Raw genomic sequence first — 22,973 nt, forward strand, 5'->3', positions numbered from 1 at the left:
TTCTAAATTTCATAGACCTAAAAACAGTCTGGTAAAATCTATGCACTTTTAATTCAATGCACATACTCTGTCATATTATATACATACCAAAAGTTGAATACCATTTCAGTGATATCTGATTGTTTAAATCATGAAGGTGTATCAGATTACCCAAGGAAATATTTTGAGTTAGAAAAGAACAGACCTTAAATGGAACTTCAATCAAAAGTAGGATGGACCTCATAAGATAAAAAGTGAACGTATAAAACAACACAAAGAAAAAGAGGGTAAATAAATAGAACTTACTAAGAGTTGTGCTGAAGAAAACAAAAAAGGCAAGAGTTTTGAATATTAGTAGGAAGTTCACCATTGCCAAGTGCTACTTTGTAATCAAAAAAAGTAAAAATTTGGGGTGCCTGGGTGGCTCAGTTGACTAAGCATCTGCCTTGGGCTCAGGTCATAATCCTAAAGTCTTGGGAGCTTGCATCCAGCTCCCTGCTCAGCAAGAAGAGTCTGCTTCTCCCTCTCCCTCTACCTCTCCCCCTCCCCCCACTTCATGCTCTCTCTTTCTCTCTCAAATAAATAAATAAAATCTTTTTTAAAAAGGCAAAAATTTAATATAGGGCATAGGATTTATCAATTACAAAATTGTTAGTAACTTTAGTTAGGATAAATTCTTCTGATGTAGTAAGAGAGAACATACTGTAATAGATTGAAGGATAAATGCCCATTTATAAAAATTTAAAAATAGTAATTAAATCTATTCTTTCTTTTTTGATACTTGGATACTGTTAACGTATTGTATTGTTAAGGTTATGCGTTCATATTAACCAGTGGGCTTTATATTGACTAAATTCCCATACTTTTTTCTTTAGTGAAACTGTCCCATATATATTTCTATAAAAGTAGTGGTAATATACCATGTGACCTCACCCGGGTCTTAACTGCATGGAAATTATTCCAGAATCTGAAGCCTAATGAATTCTTCCTGCTACTGAGTATATTGGGTTTTCTCTGCATTTGGTCAATAAATTACCTTATTACTTGAATTATTTAGAGGGGATTTCTGTACTTTGCAACTGAAGAAAAACACCAAAACACTAGGTCTTAAAGGCCCCTATATACTCTCCCAGAAATTCCACAATAAATTGCTGGGAGAAATACAAGAAAGAAACTAATAATTCTAGTACTCCACACTCAGTGATGAATGAATATCTGACATGATCAATCTCCATTTTTGTTAATAGATGATCCCACCCTTCCCTGGCTTTGGAGATTTTCAGGTCCTCCTATCTCCATCTCTGATTGGAGAAAAATTCAATAGTTCTGGTGACATATGGCTAGTCTACTCTTTAATTTGTCATTCTTAACCACTTCCTTTATATCTATTCAAAGAAAGTTTGTACTTACAATTTGCTTCATTTTCTTTTTTTTTTTTTTATTCACTTACAGCTCAGCTTATTTCAGTTAAGGCAATTTTTCATACTTATATACACATTATTTTTTATCTTTTTATTTCCCTTCCTTTTCACCTCTTCTCTGGTTATTCCAAGAAGGTGTTTGTTGACCTCTCCCTCTTTCTACCTTTTATCTTTATTCCATTTGTGAGTCAAAGAATGACCTCCCTTAAGGACAATAAGCATAAAAGAAAGCTAATGGTAAACATATAGTAAGGAAACTGAAAATCATATATTTTAAGTGAACTTAGTCTTAAAGAAAAGCAGGTGACATTAAACTTGATAAACTTTGAAATTGCTTAGAATTCCTCATATGAATCTCCTTTACTTCCTTTTTTTAAAAAAGATTTTATTTATTTATTTGACAGAGAGGGAGATAGTGAGAGCAGGAACACAAGCCAGGGGAGTAGGAGAGGGAGAAGCAGGCTTCCCGGTGAGCAGGGAGCCTGATGTGGGCTCGATCCCAGGACCCTGGGATCATGACCTGAGCCGAAGGCAGTCGCTTAACGACTGAGCCACCCAGGCGCCCCGAATCTCCTTTACTTCCATCTGCCATCTTTTATTCTAGCTACGTCTTTTATTCTCCTTTAATGAAAACTCTTATCCTTCAAGAACCAGAATTCATAGTAACTTTTTTCCCCCATATTTTCTGTTTACTTCTACTATTTTAATATTTTCACTGAATTACATTTGAAAACTCTAAAGTTTTAGAAGCAACATGGAATAAAACTGATATTTGTTTACTATACTCTGGAACATAATTAGTATTCAAAATTCTGTTCCTGTGAGTAATCCATTTGACTTTTTAAGAAAGATCTTTTTCAAAGTTGGAATCTCCCATTGTTATGAAACACTGAATAAATTAAAAAGAAACTGAAATAAAGACTTTAAAAACAATCTTCAAAATAGATCAATGAAAAAAAAAAGAAAAGAAAGACACCTGAAATTATATGAACTCAGTGTTTCCATTAGTAGATCTTTTCTTGGGTAATCACCAGTTTGTTCATCAAACTTAACATTTTACCAGCGGTGAGCAAGTTTCCCCCATGATTAGAAGAAGCATCTAAATCTGAGCAGCACTCTTTGGCATAACTCTAAATTATATGCCATTTATTTAAGCAGTTACTGTGTAATTAGTGTGTCTTAATTTGAGCATTAAAAATGTATTGAGTTCTACATGCAGCATTTATAATTACAAGATCAATTTGTGGTTAACTGATTTCACTGCTCAGATTTTTGTATCTGGAATATTTATATGCTTTTCCAAAATTGCCACAGTAGAGAATTTTGTGTTGGAGAGTATTTCAGTAAAAATGAATCATTTGTATTTTATGGTAGATTAGTATTGAAACTTGCTAAGTGTAAAACCAATGAAAGAACCAATAATGTACTAAAAAGAAACTATTACATAAGCAATCATTTATATATACTTATATATATAAATACTGACATACAATACACACAAGTATGGTCATTCCAAGTTAAATTGCCCTATTTAGGAAGAATAAAGCCTTTATTTAAGCTTGATTGGTATTTTGCTGAAACCAGGCATTTTAACCTTCTATGATTTTTAAATTTTTTTAAATTTTTTTTAAAGATTTTATTTATTTATTTGACAGAGAGAGACAGCGAGAGAGAGAACACAAGCACGGGGAGTGGGAGAGGGAGAAGCAGGCTTCCCGCAGAGCGGGAAGCCCGATGCGGGGCTCAATCCCAGGATGCTGGGATCATGACCTGAGCCGAAGGCAGACGCTTAATGACTGAGCCACCCAGGCGCCCCTAACCTTCTATGATTTTTTTTTAAAAAATTTTATTTTATGACTTTCATGAGCAATGTTGTGAAAATATTCCTATTTGTATTTCTGTGTTGGCAGAATCATTTAATCTCCTCATACTCTATGCAAGTTCTTACGCCACTTAAACATCAAAATGACACAAGCTTGACTTTCTCCTCGTATCAAGCATAAACATGATTGACTTAGTAGACTGTGTCATGATACGGATACGTTTATTCTTTGACTAAAGTTGATAAACTGATTTTCCAAGGGAAAAAATGAAAGTTTCAGAATGCCACTACTTGGAGTTGCAGAACATTAAAGAGCTATTTAAGAGCATACATCTGGAGCACAGCACAATCTGCTGTAGGAAAGCATAATTAGATACTTAGTTTGGTGGGCAAAATTTTGCATGAATGACCCTGTTAATTTTTCCCCTTAAATCAAAACAAAAAATACCCCAAAGACTCATCTTAAAAATGCATCTTCAGCAAAGTTGGTTTACAGTACATTTGGGATTTTAAATGATGCACTGGGTTACCATTTTGGGCATCAAAGAATAAAGCATACAAGAATAGAAAACAAAAATTGAAAAGGAAAGGAAGATTTAACTGGAGAGCTTGAAAACAAAATCAAAACAATAGATAGATTTAATATTTACCACCAGAGGTATATTTTGGAGTTTAATATAAAAATTGGAAATTAATATAATTAATATATAACTTTGAAAATTAATATATTATACTACAATATAATAAATACACTTTATATTAATATAATTAATATAACTTAGAATAATTAATATAACTTAGAAAAGAAATGAGAAGTCTGGAGAAGATATTTCAAAAGGTATATATTTTACATAGCACTTAGTGGTATTTATGTAAGTCATGGACCAGTTGCTTTGTCTGCAAAGTCATCCCTTCACCTGATTTCACCCACCTTGTCTGAGAAATCTTATTGATTGGCCTCTACTCAGGTAGCCATTTAAAATGAAGCAATATTTTCTTTCTGGAATTGTTTCCTGGTGGATCCCTGGCACAATCTGGGCTAAACCTATTCCCAGTTCAAAGGGTTTTGGAACATGGAGTGGAGAGGAAGAAAGAATGAGTGAGAGACAGAGAGAGAAGGAAGAGAGAAAAAGGGAAAGAGGAAGGGAGGGAGGAAGGGAAGAAGAGACAAGACATGAGGGAAGGAGAGAGACAGAGAGACCCAGATGTGGAGAGAGATGAATCAAGATAGAGAAGTTTATCTGCAATGCCAGCAGCACAGCATATAATGTGCCTCAGTGATTATTATGCCATCCGTACTAAGAAGTAGAAGACACTTTCTGCAGGAAGAGTGAAGAATGAAGCAGAAATGCATTGAGAAAAAAAAAATGGAAGAAATACTTCTTGATGACATCTAAATATGTGGTTCCCAGTAGATTTTAATGTGAGTTATATCCTTGTCTTAGGTTCTTCAAGATACACTAAACTTTTTTATTCTTAAGCTGGTTGAATGGACTTCTGTTACTTGTAACATAAAGAATCCTCATTTAGTGAAATACAATTAAGTGAGAGAAAAAGTGATAATTGTAGAATAAATGTTTTAAAAAGTAATTTAGGATTAAAGATTAAGTGAAAAAAGCAACAGTTCATTAGAAAGCAACATGTAATTGTGGTTTAAATATATTCACGTAAATATTTCATATAAAGAAAAGCTTTATCTGTAGAGGAAAACCCAAGGTAGAGTTTCTGGATAAGGCAATAAGCTACAGCAGACAATTAGGCATGACAATTCAAAAATGTTTAGAATTTATGTCTATAATTCACTACAGAGCACTCTTGTAAGTAGAGTCACTGTTGCAAATTATGGCCTGTCAAGAATTGGATTAGTGAGATTCAGCATTTTTCAATCCATTTTCTCATAATGACATCCCATCCACTTCAAATTTCAATCTCTAAGTGCTATCTATATTTGTTTTATATTAATGGTTTGGCACAATTTCTTTTGCAATAAAATTCTTTATTGATAACTTCTCCCAAAGAGCTTTTGGATAAGAATGCTATTTTGATTAATAAGAGCTCAGATCTCTGTTAAATGTCCCTATTAATAATACACTAGAGGTACTCTAAAGATGAATGTCAGTAGCCCTTTGTCAACGCTCAATCTTAAAAATATGCCTTGCCTCAACACACAGATGCACAAACATCAGCTGAGCACCAAGACAATAGTCAAATACCTGTACTTAGTGACTAGAGAACAATGATAAGATACATAGGAAGTTTTTAAAGAAAATAGAGCTTGTTATATGATGAAGAAAACAGTAAATCACTGACTGGCAGTGATTAGAATTTATCGGAAAAGCAATCATTATAGCTCTTTTATTTTTGCTACATTTTTGGGCTTGGTTGAATAGGTAAGAAAAAGGACACCCAGTTTAATCTTTGTGCTTGCTTTAAGCTTTTAGGAGGAAAACAGTCTAAATGCAAAATATTATCACTTCGATTGTTTCTATAATTAAGAAGGAAAGAGCAGCAATCTCCTCCCACATAGTTTATTCCCCTTTCCTCTTGACATCCATATTTCTTATTGAAGTTCAAGTTATAAAATGTAGCAGAGGATTAGTTGATCGCTAAATGAATCTAAGAAATAGTGTGAGACTTTCATCATAATTTTTAAACAATTAAAATAAATTGATTATCTCTGCTGCCTGGTTTCCTGGCTTAATTAAAAATAATCATCTTTGTTAAAAATATGTCTTAAGGCGAACTTTATACTCTATCAGTGTCACTAACAGTGCATCAAATCAAAAGTATAAATATAGTCTTTCCTTTTCCAGTTTCCCCCATTTTTTTTTTCTTTCCCTGGTGTGAACTGAATACTAGGCCCATCTACTTTCCTTTGTGTGTGCTTTCCTCGAGGAACTTACGCCTTCAACTACCATACCAGTAACAGGTGGCACAGATCTATATCTAGAACATTTTACTTTTCATTATAAAATGAGTGACATTCCACTTTGGGAATTACAACACTAATAAACACCTTAGAGACCATATTCTTTACGTCTCTTATATTATAGGAGATTAAATCATGGTAAAATAACATATGATGTGACAAAAGAAAGCAAAACCAAATGGAAATCTATGCATCTTTTACATCACTCATTTGAATTTTGGATGTGAAGTTACACTAAATCATAATCTTGAGTTTCAAATACTTAAAAGTAGTGAAGTTAAATATTATCTTAATTTTTTTTTAAATCAAGTGTCACCTCTTTAACTCACTCTTACTAGTGTAACATTTATACAATTTTTTTGTTGTTATTGCTTGGAAATTACTTGTCAATATATAGGAACTTTCTAATTAATTGAAATTGGAACCTGTAGTTCTTTAGATTAGAAATAAACCTGAGATTAGAAATAAAAATCATAACAGTACTTCAAAAATCTGTGGTAATATCTACTGAAATCTGGATGAAAGAAATACTTTTAAAAATTAGAGTTTAAGAACTCATGAAAAAGTAGAAAGTTTAACAGAGACGTAAGAAGAATGAAAGATAGAATAAGCACCTGATGCTTTCCAGAGAAGTCTAGGCTGAGAAAATTGCAGGTGTGAATTCAAACTAAAATTTAACCCTTTCAAGGCTTAAATTATTTTTACAGAGAGCAGCGTATCAATAATACAAAAATCTAACAAAATAAATATTAAAAAATCTAATGGATGTTCAACTTTATTAAATATTAACAAGTGTAATTCAACAATACAGTATAGACGATTGAAGTCACTCCAGAAAGGCAAGAATAGATTGTTCTAAATCCATTAATGCAATTCAATGTACTAATATAGAAATAGGGTAAATGAAGTACAGACACAATTCACAAAAGAAAGTAACAATAAACATTATAGGGAAAAGGAGATAGGTTAAGTGAACCTGTCTAGAAATCAGTGAAATCAATGAAATACATATTTAAACAATAAAATAACATTTCACTTTCAATTTATTAATGATGAAATAAATTTAGTGACATTGAGGGCTCAAACAATTACTTTATTTTAACCTTCTTTAGAGCAGTTTGCATATATATATATATATTTTTAATGAGCATAATTTTTATTTAAGAATTCTAATGCTAGAAATATATCCTATGCAAATAATTATTAACATGCTCAAATACTTAACTACAATATTCAAAGCATTTTAAAATAATACAATGAAAGACTGGTTAAATAAAGTTGATTGCATACTTTATATAATTTAATGATGCTATTTAAGAATAATGCACTAATCATTATAATGTACTCAGTGAAAAATAAAATAAAAATAAAATCAAATTACAAAGCAGTATGCTTCCTGTCTCTAAGGCAAAGGGCTATAACTGCACACACACGCGCACGCGCGCACACACACACACACACACACACACACACACTGGGCAAAATTATACATATGAATGCATTATACTGGAAAGAAATTCTGTAAGTTTCAATACATTTCCAAAGGCAATTATAATCAAAAATTCAAAAGAACATTATAATTAGGATTGTCTTGAAATTTAGAGAACACTGGTGATTTTAATTTTCTTTTTATTAAATATTGAATTAATTTAATAGTATTTAAAATTAATAAAATGATTGGATTGCTTACATAAACAGTCCATTCTCATTTATACCAAATGGTTGTAAACTTTAGACTAATGCTAGAGGCCATTATAAAATTTCCCTCAGAATCCTCATGTACTATTGGTGGGAATGCAAACTGGTACAGCCACTCTGGAAAACAGTATGAAAGTTCCTCAAAAAGTTAAAAATAACTACCCTAAGATCCAGCAATTGCACTACTAGGTATTTACCCAAAGGATACAAAAATACTGAATCGGAGGGACACATGCACCCTTTATAAATAATAGCTAAATCATGGAAGGAGCCCAGATGTCCATCGACTGATGAATGGGTAAAGATGTGGTATATATACACAATGGAATATTACTCAGCCATCATTTTCAATGACATGGATGAAGCTAGAGAATATTATGCTAAGCAAAATAAGTCAGAGAAGAACAAATACCATATGATTTCATTCATATGTGGAATTTAAGAAACAAAATAGATGAACATGGGAAAAAAAGAGAGAGGCAAGCCAGGAAACAGACTCTTAACTATGGAAAGCAAACTGAGGGTTGCTGGAGGGGAAATGTGTGAGGGGGTGGGTTAAATAAGGTGATGGGCATTAAGGAGTGCACTTGTTGTGATGAGCACTGGATGTTGTGTGTAAGTGATGAATCACTAAATTCTACACCTGAAACTAGTATTACACTGTATGTAAACTAACTGGAATTTAAATAAAAATTTGGAGAAAGCAAAAAAAATTCCCTCAGTGCACATTCTTCTTTGTGTTAATGAGTAACTTTTTTTGAAATGCATTAAAAACTTGATAAAACACATTTACTGATCTATTTCTTATGGATTTCCTTAGAAGTACTCCTGATTGTGTTTTGATAATGATTACGATAACTGAGCAGTGTTTTAACCCCAGTTTTCCTGAGAAATCAACACCAAGACATGATTAGTTATATAAGGATTTTATTAGAAAAAAATGGCTAGATGAGAGAGAAGGGATCTGGACAGGCTGAGAGGACAATGCAAGTCTCACCCTGAATGCAAAGGAGAGAGAAAAAGTTGGATGAAATCATCCAACTGTACTGCTGTGCAGTGTAAGGCAGGTTTGGGAAAAGCTTTTGGGAAGTCTTCAAGTCAAAGCTGGTAATCACAGAAATTTGTTTACACCAGAAACAGGTCTATGGTGGTATCCCTGTTGCACTGCAATGTTGGCTGGGAGCAGCCCATCAGATACATATGCTTGCGAAAATGTGGTTATGAATCTCAAAGTGCAGCAGCTGTTTCACTCATCTATTATATTTTCAAGGCTGCTAGAATTAATAAATCTTAATATTAACTTTCAAATTACTAATATAATTTATTATATATATTTCCATTTTTTTCTGTTTGCTTTATGTAATTATTTGTTTCTATGTGTTTTATATATATGATATATATTACACACATAAATATATAGAAACAAATATATACTTAGAAATGTATATGTGAAATATATAGAAATATATATCTCATATATGTTTTCTCATATATATGAAATATATATATATATATATATATATATACATGGTCTTCTCAAATACATTTACTTCTCTGTTCTCCCTGAAATGTTGAAAGAGCAATGTAACATTATCTATGATTAATTATAAGATTCAAAATATAAACACATATTTTATATACTATGTCAAGTTCAAAATAGTTAAAATGGTTGTCATATCACATACTTAAAAATTTAAAGATTTTGTTAAGAAAGCAGTGATTATAAAGATCAACTATATAAGAAATAGGAAAACATGTCCATTTTAGCCTGTAGAACCACACTAAATGGCAGGGGGAAATTCCTAAAATTACTAAAAAAAGTTAGTAGCGTGCAAATCCATGCAGTTTGCAACTTTCTATTTATTCTTTCTCTAGTTTTGGCATTACTTTTGTAAGAAATGTGTATTTCAATTAATTAAATTTATTAATACATAAATTTCATAATACTGTATTTTAAACTCCATTGTATGAGTAATTTTGTCTTTTTTTTGTACTTTTTCTTCATCAGTCTTGTCAAAATAACACAAAAAACATGAACAATCTTCTTTTCAATTACACTTTTAAAAAATCTTTGCTATTGTTTTTTTTAATTTTATTGATTTTTTTGTTTTTTTATTTAAATTCTATTAGCCAACATATAGTACATCATTAGTTTTTGATATAGTGTCCAATGATCATTAGTTGCATGTAACACCCAGTGCTCATCCCATCACGTGCTCTCCTTAATGCCTTTCACCCAGTTACCCCATCACCCCACCCCCCTTCCTTTCTACAACCCTCAGTTTGTTTCCCAGAGTCGAGTCTCTCATGATTGGTCTGCCTCTCAGATTTCTTCCCTTCCAGTTTTCCCTCCCCTCCCCTATGATCCTCTGCGCTATTTCTTAACTTTCACTTAGCAATTTTATTGATTTCTATCCTTATTTCTTCTCTTTATTTTACTCTCTTCTTTTTCTAATTTCTTCAGGTGTTTTAATTCTTTCTTTTCTGATACATTGAAAGGTAAGTTTTCTAAATATTAATTAATATTTGTGTTTTTCATGTAATCAGTGTATGTTTTCATGTTCACAGGCTGAAGTGATAACAGAAAAATGTGTCTAGCTAAATATTAGGGAACGTTTTTTAGTCTTTTAAGTTGACAGAAGATAGAATGCAGCCTACTGAAAGCTTTTTAGTGGTCTCTTACTGAGCCCTCCCAACTTGTAAGCAGCAAGTCAGAGAAAGTATATGGTTTTTATGGTAAATTGGGACTGGATAATTTTGCATCATCATTGATGCAGTTGAGAGGTCAGTCTGTCCAGAGTGGTTGAGGGGGTAATTAAGGTCAACACCAACAGCATTTTATCATTCTCAGCACATATAAGCTAGCCAATATGTTTACACTATTTCATATTTTCAAAGTGTTCAGATATGTTTTGGTATATGAATCATAACAATGGAAAAACTCCCCAAGCCAGAGTAAAAGAAATACTCAGCTAATGAATTTAAAGTGTTCATATTGGGGGTCTGGATCTATATTACAATGTCGTAGAACCAAAACCCATTTCATTTTTGTGACCTGACATTCTTCTTTAGGTAGTAAAAGCAAATGTCTCTAAAATCAAGAGCTTATTGATTCAGCTGGTGGGAATGCTACTGGCTCAAAAACAACTCAGAAATATTTTATTACTTAGGGCAGTTTTTTCTTAAAACTGGTTTCTTGACCTTAGCAATTTTCTTCTCATCCCGTGCTTCAAGGGGTCAGTGCAGCTGCACATGTGGTTGCCAGGATACATGTGCACACACTGCCTGTTGCAAGCACAATGGAACAGCTTGATTTGTCATCAAAATGGAGGAATCTTGAGGGAAAAGTGACTTGGTGAGTGACAGCTAGGACTTGCAAATGCTGATTCTCCTGTAAGTTAACAAAACAGAGTTTGCAGCAAGTTGATACCGTGCACAAATGCATGTGTGTGTTTGTCTATCTGCATACTGAAACTTAGTTGTATAGATATATATTTCTAATGTGAAAGGCACATGAGAAGAAATAGCAATTTATAATTGCTATGTGGTTAAGAGTTTGCATTTCCTATTTAGAATCAGCAAATAATGACATTAATTTATTTCCAAAATTAGTTTGTCCCACCTGCTTAGTCTTACAATATAGTAACAATTGCCTTCTTTTCCTAGTTAATACATACCCTAACAATTTCCAGAGGAATCTTAAATAACCCACTAGAGCTGAATTTGCCATTTGCTATTTCCACACCATTTCCAAAATAGACGTCATTTTGAAAGATTGTTAACTAAAGAGTGTTGAAATGAATTTCAGTGTTGTGCCTGAACCTATGGCAATGCTATTTGAAATGTCCACTAGTAAGAGTTCTCAGGGAGATGGAGTTCTCTGCAGTCCTAAAAGATATTTAATACTTACATATCATTTCTCTACATGAGCAAGATGTTTTACAAATTTTTTGAATTATTTTCACAGCATTGATACTATACAGAAGAAATTGTAATATACTAAAATACTTTATCTTGTTTAATTTTGTTGCCTAGAATCCTTCTTAATTTTATGATTGTCTGTAGCTTTTTAACCTATTAACTTATAAAGGAATGAAAATGGTCAAAGATGACTGATATAGAGAGCTAAAAATGAGAAGGAAAAGAGATTCAACTTTCTTAGTGCTAGGAAATTAAAATCATAAAGGAGATGTGAAGTGACTTATGGGTCATTTACTATTTAAAAATCATAAACATTCTGTAAGTTAAATTCCCTCAATTCACCCTTTTCATGTTTTCAAAAGGGACAAATACACAGATCTCATCTTTTCTAAAATAGAAAAACTCTTAAAGGAATTTCAAGTTGTAAAGAATTTCTGTGTCAAAATCTTACATAACATATAGACATTTAATTGAGGATATTAATTTCTGTACTCTAGATGCTGACACATAACCATTTAGCATTCATGTCATTGACAGATATTTATTTCACCACCGCAAGCTATAACATATAAAAATTTAATTATGGATATTCATTTCCTTCTTTTAGCCATGATGTATACCCATTTAACTATCACATCATTGATACATATATTTTCACCAGTGCAAGCTGTGAAATGTTAAAATTAAACTGCAGACATCTATTGCCCTGTTCTAGTTTCATGCACATAAAAACTAGGCCTGAAATTATAAACAAACAGATATTTTACTGTCAAATATTTTTAATAAAGTGATATTTTCAATTATTAGTAAATGAATATTTAATCTTTCAAAGAGCTGTAACTGTAAATTTAGATATGAGCAATTGTCTAACAAACAATATGAAACTGAAATAATTCAATACAGCTTCAAAAATGAAACTTTAAATAGATTAATTTTTTATAAAAATGAAGCATATGTGCTATAAAATATCAAGCAAAAGGGGAAAAGCACCTAAAATTTAAAATTCACACCAAAATTCTAACACTTGAAGACAGTCTCTGACAAAATTCATTTACATTATAGAGAATATCTCTCTACTGCACATAAAAAGATACAAAGGTAAAGATATATAGACAGATAGATGAAGATATACAAAGAGAATACTGCTTTAGGAGAAAAATGATTAAAATGCAACTGCATTTAACAAAGGAAATAAAGCTAAAGATGAAGTACAAAAATTAATGAATTTCAGATAAATCTTGTTTTACCACAAGATGTATAGTTACTATAAAATCTGTTTAAATTTAGAAAACATACCCAAAACTGTGTGGCTTCACATTGGGTCACCAGAGAGAGCATTATAATTACTGATGCCTGAGTTTTACCCCCATAAATTCTGGTTTAATTGATCTAGAAGGGTGTGGATGGATTATCAAGAGTTTTAAATGTTATTCTAACATGAAACCACAGTTGAGAATCACTGATCTAAAGCAGGGAAAGTTATAGTGAAAATCTTCAGTTATGTAAAATTATAAAAAGTTATAAAGCTTAATGCTTTTAATAGTTAAAAAGCATACAGCTTCATAAAGGAAGAAATTAGCAGATTTACACTGCTGTTATTACTTTATTATTATTATTTTTATTTTACTGACCAGGAATGAAATATACTTTATAAATCAAAGAATTCCCATAGTTATTTTTAAAAAAATTTTATTTATTTGTTTGAAAGAGAGAGCGTGAGCGAGAGAGAGAGCAGGAGCTGAGCAGGAGGGGCAGGGGGAGAAGCAGACTCTGCAGAGCAGGGAGCTGGATGCAGGGCTGAATTCCAGGACCTCGAGATCCTGACCTGAGCCCAAGGCAGACACTTAAGAGAGTGAGCCACTGAGGCACCCCCCCAACAGTTATTTAATCTTAGTTATTTGAATTCATTCAGTAACCACAAATATCCTTTCAGTATGGTTTCCTCTTTCTCTTTGCTTTTAATCATATCTTGAATGGCTGAATTTAATTGGTTTCTTTCTACTATCTATTCAACCATTTATATATTTATTTCATGTATTTATGCTATAGTTTTCTTAGAATGGAGTTCCAGGAAATAAAATTCTTGGTTTACATTGTTTTATATAAAACACTGTAGGTTTTACTTTACAGTTTACATTAAATCTCTCGAATATTGCTGTAGAGAAATATGAAGTAAACCAGAATTTTGCCTGCTTTAATTAACTTTTTTTTCTTGTTCATATGTTCATAAATCTTTCTCTTTTTAGTCTCTTCATGTTTATCATAATTTTTTTTCTGGTGAGTGATACTTCATTATGACATATCTCAAGTCTTTAACCAACTATTATTTCTTTTTAACTCCTTATGTATGTGTGTGTTCTATTTTGTTTTGCTTTTCAATATGACCAGTTATGCACATAATTGATTTCATTTGCCTTCACTATCATTTTAAAAATATATTTGTAAGGGATAAACAAAAGCTTACATGAAAAACAATAGAGAAATAATGAGCAATAATTTTAAAAATTGTGCACCCTCCACTCAGACCAATAAATGGAATTTCCTAGAATCTAAGAGGCCCCCTAAGAGTTTCCTTCTTATTCCCCCCCACTGCAGGGTACCATTATTCTAAATATTGTGTTCAGTTCATTAAGTTTCTTTATAGGATTATTACATATATTGTTATTCCTAAGCACTATATAAAAATTGTCAAGCAAATAAATAAATTCTTGCCATATATTAGTTTGTGACATGTTTGTTTTACTCAATATTATATTTTTGAAGTGAACACTGATAAATACACCTAACAGTTCATTCAGTTTAACTGCTATTATTCTATTATGTAAATATTTCATATATTTTAAAAATGTGTTTAACTCTTGTTGAACATTCCAACGTCTTCTAAGTATTTTACTATTTAGAAGAATGCTATTATGAACATTTTTACATATATTTCTTCGGCCATGTGTATGAGTTATTAAGGGTCAATATAGCCTAGTAATATAACTTGTGAATCCTAGGATGTGCTCATGTTCACCTTTTGTAGGGTAATGTCAAATTTTTTAAAAGTTTATTAAAAATTTTACTCCTCCAAATGAGAAGTACAAATATCTCATATATCCTCATATATCATATAGCTTATATATCCTTACCTGCATTTTACTTTGTCCAACTTTTTTTTTTGGCATTCTGGTGCATGAAACATAATATGCAATTGTGGATTTAGTTTGTATTGTATTTTCTATTGATTATTTTAAATATCATTTCTCTGTGTGTGGACCATTTATGTTATATATTCTTTGAAATTCCTATTAACATCTTTGCCTGTTTTTTTCCCCACTAAGTTGCTTGTTCTTCTTGTTTTGTAGATATTCTTTATTCTGGATATTTATCTTTAGTTGTATGTTTAATATATATCTTTACCAAATACAGTAGACTTCTTTAAGGGTAGTCCCCACTGAAACATACCTTCTTGTACTCAAGCTGTGTGTATGTAATATCATTACACATTGTTTATGAATTTGGCCATGTACATTTCTTTGATCACTTGGCTTTTAATAAGGATGATATAAACATATGTTTCATAAGCGTTTTCTTATTGGACCTTAACCTTTTGGAAATTTCTCTACTGGTTACCAGCCATCATGTTGTATTCTGTTTTGAACTCATCAATTTTTGTTAGGGATAAGAAGGCCAGAGATTTTTTTCCTTCTCAGTCTAAAGACCTTTGTTTCTGCAAAATAATACCGAGAGGGCTGCACTTGAGGAATTCCCCAACAAAAACTCATCTGCATCTAGACTTGATTTAGATGATGAGATTCTATACTTCAGGATGATGTCTGATACCACAGTAGAATGAGACATGAGGGAATTTGTGGACATTAAGTATAGTTTGCATATGTGGAAGAGATATGAGTCATTAGGAGTCAAAGAGCAGACTTCAATAGTGTTAAATGGTGTCCTGAAGCAATACACCTCTCATAGTCACACCTTTCAATAATATCCTTCCACATTGTTTTTGCTTAGCCAACTGACTTGTTTTGACCAATAGGATATTATCAAGCAGAGGTTTGATAAATACTTGTACATTGGAATTATTCTCTTGCATTGTTTCCTGTTGGATACCAGCTGCCGTATTTTAAATAAACTGGACCAAGAATGATAAGGGCCAAGTGGGGAGAGATTCTGAAGGATGAGCAGCCATCTAGGATGCTCCAGTCCCAGCTGGGCTTCCAACTAAAACTGCGTGAGTGACCTTAGCTATACCATGTAGAGCAGAAGAAAATTCCAGCTGAAGCCAGTCAACCCACAAAGTTAAAAATTACTACATTCTTATTTTTCTAAACCTCTAAGTTTTAGGATAGTTTGTATTCATTGGTAGGTAACTAAAATATTAAGTTTGTCTTATTAGTCTTTTTATAGTGTCTTTTGGTGAACAAATGACTTTAATTTTAATGTAGCTACTTTAATTTTAATGTAGCTAAATACATCAAACTTTTTCTTCTTGGTTTGTATTTTTGTGTTCTGTTTAGTAAATATGTCATGAGTTCATATGGATACTGTATTATACTTAAAGTATTAATAACATTTTTCAGTAAATGCATGAGCAATTTGTGTGGTTGGTATGGTCATGTAAGTGTGTGTATGATTATGGTCCAATTTTATTTCACTTTTTGGGAGGTTACTAATTTTACTAAAATTGTCTTGTTTTATTTTTTATTAAAAGACCACAACTTATCTATTTCCATTGCATATTAAGTTTGTGTGTATGTATGAGTTCGTTTCTGTGTTTTCTGTACTATTACTTTGGTCATTTTATAGCCTTGCATCAATAGTAAATTTGTTAGATTTATCATTAGGTATTTATACTTTTAAGCAATTATATAAGCTGAAAGGAAATAATAAGGCCTTAAATAAAATTAAAAGGACTCCAGATCCTTATCTGAGATAATAGGAAATTATTTGAGTGGTTTGAGGAGAGGAATGATAATCTGATTTAAATTTTGAAACAAACACTGAGTATGGACTAAACCTCTTCTAATTCATAAAGAAGGGAAACAGGAATTAAAGCAAGGCAGAGAAGAAGTATGGAAAGCATGGAGTCTGACTTAAATCTTTTAAAATAATTCAGACATACATATATAAATACTTCTTGTTGGTAGAGACAATGGGCATTTTTGAAAGAAAATAAAATTGAGGAAAGACTCAATTTTTCATTTATTTTTTCCTTATTTATTTATTTGCCTAAGTAAGTATAAGTGTTAGGTTACCATTTTCTGAGATAAAAGTATGTCTGTGAAGATAAGGTTGAAGTGAGGGACGTATAAGTTTAGTTTTGGATCTCTTAATTTTGAGGTGTTTGTTTTATATACACACGGCACACATGACTCTGTTGAGTAAACAGGTTTTTGATCCTGAAGCCTAGTGGATAGATACTAACCTAAAATATAAATTTGGGAATTGCCAAAGAATGAAAGATATTTAATGCCCTGGGGGGAAAATAACTAAAATAGAAAAGAAAATACTTTTGAATACAATTTTGGAGACCTTCTGCACTAATAGTTCTAGATGAGAAATAACCATCAGTAGAATACCTAGTGGAACTGAGAAGGAATACTCACAAAGCAGGAGAACCAGGAGTATGTGAGATTTTGATTGACAAGAAAAGAAAGTGTTGCAACAGGGAAGAGAGGAATCTGCTATGTTTGATGTCATTAAGTAACATTAAGGCTGACTAGTGACCATTGCGTTTAATATCACACAGTTCATTGATGATCATTATTGCAACTGTGTTGGTGGAAGTAAAACCCTGGATGGAGTAAGAACAAGAGAACTTTGAAAGAGAAAAGACAAAATGTATATGGAAAACTCTTTTGCATAGTAATATTATAAAGGGAAGGTAAGAAATTGGCTGTAAGCTCTTGGGAAAATTAGGATCAAAAGAAAAAAAGAGGCTCTTGTTGTTTTTTAACATGGCAGAAATGATCATGTATTTTTTGTTATGACAGTGTCTTTGCTTCATCACAAATTGTGTTCTTCTTTCTATATCTTTTTAAAAAATATGTTTGCATTGGAGTTCATGGAAGAAGAATGGGAAAGGTATTTCTGCATTCCTATCTTTAACTGGAATTGCATTTCAATTTATAAACATAAAATTTGTTTTAAATTATCAATGAAAGAAAAATCTAAGTGGAAAATAAAGATGGGGAAAGAATTAAATTTTTAAAATGATGGGGTGCCTGGGTGGCTCAGTCAGTTAAGTGTCTGACCCTTGATTTCAGCTCAGATCATGATCTCAGGGTTATGAGATGGAGCCCTGCATCAGGATCTATGCTCAGATGGGAGTCTGCTTGAGACTTTCTCTCTCCTTTTCCCTTTCCTTCTGCCCCCCGCCCACTTATGCACTCTCACTCTCTGTCTCTAAAATAAATAAACAAATCTTTAAAAAATAAAATAATGATTATAATTTTCTAGGTACTGTCAAGAATGGCCCTCAGCAAAGTAAGCAAAATTGGCAGAGTAAGGATTTTGAAAATCTCTTCCTCATAAAAGCAATAATAAAATTGGCAAACATTGTCACAATTATTACATAACTCTAGAAATTCACCAAAGACTTATAGCAACCCAGGGAGCATTTATTTAAGAAAATAGCTGGATCTCTATAAGAAAAATGAGCTTTTTCATGCCTTTCAATAATTTCATACTTGCTCTCTAGCTCCACAATAGCCTAGAAAATTAACAGGCTGTGTTCTTAATGAAAACGAGTACCTAGAAGACACTGGAGGGAACAGAACAGGATTAGAACTCCTTTAAAGCCTCATTCTGAGAGAATTAATATTATTTGACTTTTTTGGTGATTTCCTGAAAGACCCCACTTACAAGACTGTCTGAATTTGACATAATTCAAAGCTTTCCAAATGTGAAAAGCCTTTTTCTTGGGAGGGAAGGGTATTAGAAACAATTACAGTCAATTGTTTAACTTTATGGCTTCCTGAGGTGGTGAATAAAGTTGGAGAAAGCAATATGCTAACCAGAATGTTAAAAAGAAAAGCAGATGTTTTTCAAATGTTCTGACATATTCGGTGGAATCAGAAAGGTCATGCAAATGCATAGAACTCTGTGCACACATGCCCAGGGCTGCACACGGGCTTAAGAAAGGCCTGAGAATGCCCTAAGTTCTCATGTCTGGTTGACTTTAAGATTCTGTACAAGTGGGAAGTGAAGGTTAAGGCATAGTTGTCAGCTCTCTGGCTGAGCATTAAGGCATATCCCAGTACACATATATAGCCCCTTAGCAAGTAAACACTGGGAGACTTATTGGTTCTAGGAATTTAAGAAACTATCTGTCCAATTGTTAGATTACCACTAAGCTACCCAAGCAGAGGCTTCAGGTCACACACAATAAATACCATAGACTTTGCAAAATAAATTTAGAAAAACTATGGCACTTAAACTACATGGTACTGACATAAAAAAGACATACAAATCAATGGAATAAAATCAAGAGTCTAGAAATAAACTCATACATTTATGGTCAAGTGATTTTTGACAGTGGTGCCAAGAATATTGGATGGGAGATAGTCTTTCTAACAAATGATGCCAGAACAACTGGATATTCCCATACAAAATAAATAATTTGTATACCTACCTGACACTACAAAAATTTAAGCCAAAATGGATCAAAGACTTAAATGTAAGAGATAAAATGATAAAAACCTTATAAGAAAATAAAAATGTAAATCTTCACAGATATAAATCTTCCTGACCTTGGATTAGGCAATGGTTTCTTAGATATGACACTAATAACCAAAGAAGAAATAAATAAATTGTACTTCATCAAAATTAAAAAAAAAAACTTTGTGCTGTAAAGAACATTATCAAGAAGGTAAAAAGACAACTCACAAAATGGGAGAAACATTTGCAAATCATACATCTCCTGAGGGACTATATTTTGAAATATATACAGAATTGTTACAACACGACAAAATTACAACCCAATTTTTAAATATGTACAAAGGATTTGGATAGAAATTTCTCCAAATAAGTTGTACAAATGGTCAATTAACACATGAAAAGAAGCTTAACATCATTAAGAAAGTGCAAATCAACAAACAATAAACCACTCACATCCGCTAGGGTGGCTATGATCAAAAAGATCATACAATAACAAGTATTGAAGAGGATGTGGAGAAATTTGAATCCTGATTTATTACTGGAGATAATATAAAATTGTACAGTCACTTGGAAAAGAGTCTGTAAGTTCCTTAAACATTTAAACATAGAGCTGTCATTTGACACAGCAATTCAAGTGTATACCCAACAATTGAAAACATATGTTCATCAAAAAATTGTATATGACTGTTTATAGCAGCATTATTCAAGACTGAAGAGTAGAAATAACTCAAAGGTCTGTCAACAGATCAATGAATATACAAAATGTGATATATCCATACAGTAGAATATTTGCCAGCCATAAAAGTGAAGTACTGATACATGCTCCAACATGAGTATTATGCTGAGTGAAGGAGTCAGACAGAAAAGGTTACATGTTTCATGATTCCATTTATATGAAATGTCTGGAATAGGCAGATTCATAGAGAAAGCACATTAGAATAAATTAGATAGTGCTGATAGTGGCACAACCCTGTGAGAATACTAAAAACAATTGTACCATACACCTTAAAAGGGTGAATTTTATGGCATGTGAATTATACCTCAAACCAAACAATGAAATAATGCATCTGGGTAAAATCATCAATGGCTATTAAACCTATTAGGTGAAGGGTTGATGAGGAACTTCATGATAGATGGATCTGTATGACAACCCTTGAACATTATTCAGAATGTTACAGATATACATTAAGTGCCTCCTAGGAAGAACACACACCATTTAAGAAATATTCTTTCTAAAAGAGTTGAACTTGAATTTATCAAGTCTATAACCACCACCAGTTTGCAGGAAATATGAAAGAGAAACATGTTAAATGATACCATTGGAATGCAAGAAATCAAATCAAGACCATGGGGATTTAAGAAGAAAGTGACTCAGTTTCCTTAAATAAATGATTTGAAGGAAAGTGGAGGAAATGGAAATATAAATTCAGGGTCACCTAAGACATAAGAGATCTAAAAATTTAAACAAGAAAAAAGACAATTTTTAGACAATCTAGGATAATGTACAGAGATTGGGTATTAGAAGATATTAAAAAATTAGAATATTTCATAAAATTAATAATTCCTTAATATCATCTAATACTAAATCTGTGTAAATTGCACAGATTGTCGACTCTGGGTGATAATGGACACTTGGGACTCATGATACTATTTCTTACCTTTTGTATATGTTTGAAATTTTTCAAAATACAGAGGTTTAAAAAACTCTAATATTCAGCAGTAATGGGTCGATATTAGTAAGTTCATCTACTGATCCAGAATTGTTTCACTGGAGAAGGCATTATAGAGTCAATGGGATGATCTAGGGCCTTGTAATCAGACATGCCTAGGTTTGAATATGGCTCTGTGACTTATAAGCACTATTACATTGGGCAAGTTACTTACTTTTCTAAATTGGTTTTCCCATCTGTGAACAAGGCTAATGTTATCTACACCAGAAGGTTTTTGGAGGAACAAGTGAAATGTTATAAATAAAGTGGGCATCACTTTATGTATATATAGTGTCTGGCATAGAATAAGATAAATGTCATAGAATAAAATAAATGCTCTGTAAATGTCAACTACTTTAAAACCGGGCTCTACAAGTAGGAATCTCTATTGAATCAGATTTCTAAGTAGTAAGTCATGTTTGTTTTCACTTCTAAGTTAATTTTCACAAAAGAAAGCCAATCAATAGTGATTTCCTAACTCCTCCTGCATCTCCATACTGTATTAGGAAAACCAAAATAGCCAACTCATAATATTGGAAAATAAATGAATTTATAATGGTTCCTGATTTTGTAGAGGCTGCTTGATAAAAGATATGCCTATTTGGAACAAAATCATTAAAGAATAAAAATGCCAAGAAATAGGCTTCTGAAAAAATAAGCCACATATTTTATGATATTTGAGGGGAAATAAATACAACTCAAATTATTATAGTCACTAATAGTAGTAAATTCAAGGCAGAGTTTTGAAACTTTCTTTTCTGCATGATTTTAGCAATTTTTAAACTAAATTCAAGGTATTATATATAAGTTTTGATAAGCATTCTTATTTTTACTTCAACTTCCTCATCCCCAGCTTTGAATCATTTATTAACATTGTTTCCAAGAGCCCGGATCTACTCAGTTTATATTCAAAATTATGAGTCATTTCTGTATGTATACATTGTATTCCTCACTGTAGAGGAAGGATAAAGAGAAGGGACATGATCCAAAGACTCAAATTGTATAATCTCCTCTTCTTTATGGCTTGCTATTATCTTTGTTAATGATGTCACTCTATATTTTTCATAATAAATGACATATACAGTTTCGTATTCCCGAGCCTTTACAGTTCTATTTCCATTTATTTTCACTTAATGTTTGATAGGCAATTGGAATATATTCCTTGTGGGGGGAAAAAAAGCAGTCTTTGATGCTCTTCTATGTGTATACTTTCTTTATCTTTACATGTTTGCCAACAAATGTCATGACTTTTGTGATTTATCTGAGGAAAAATATTTTCCTGGTACTCTTTTGCTTTTCATATTTTGGGGTCTTAAATGAATAAACCATTAGAGTTCAGCTCTTGAACTGGGGAAACTAAATTGACTTAAGCATTCAATTAGTCCTTACCCCAACCTTGAAATTACTTAGTAATATAAAACTAAATAGATTTAAATTAGAAATCACAGTTTATTATAAGATTAATAGAAGTTAATAGTAAAAAATGGAATAAAATAATTTAGACCAAAAAAATAGAATAAATACAATTCCCCTATCAACTCACCAATCTTTTCAATCAGAAATGTGTGTACATCTGCATGTTAAAATTTTAAAACAAAATACTATACATGTTATTGTGTTACCTGATTTCCAGTTACCAACATATTTTATGAAATTTTCTTATCAGAACAGATAGATATGAATCATTTACTTCAAAGTTTATACAGTATTCCAACTTAAAACTGTACTATGGTTAATATAATTAGTCCTATTTAGACAGATTTATTTTTGCCTACAAATTGATGATATTGAAATGATGATACCATAAATATCCTTTCCTTTATATCATGACAAAGTAGTGC

Source organism: Leptonychotes weddellii, chromosome 7 (genome assembly GCF_054177405.1).
Source record: "Leptonychotes weddellii isolate Sample4059 chromosome 7, ASM5417740v2, whole genome shotgun sequence".
Taxonomy (NCBI): domain Eukaryota; kingdom Metazoa; phylum Chordata; class Mammalia; order Carnivora; family Phocidae; genus Leptonychotes; species Leptonychotes weddellii.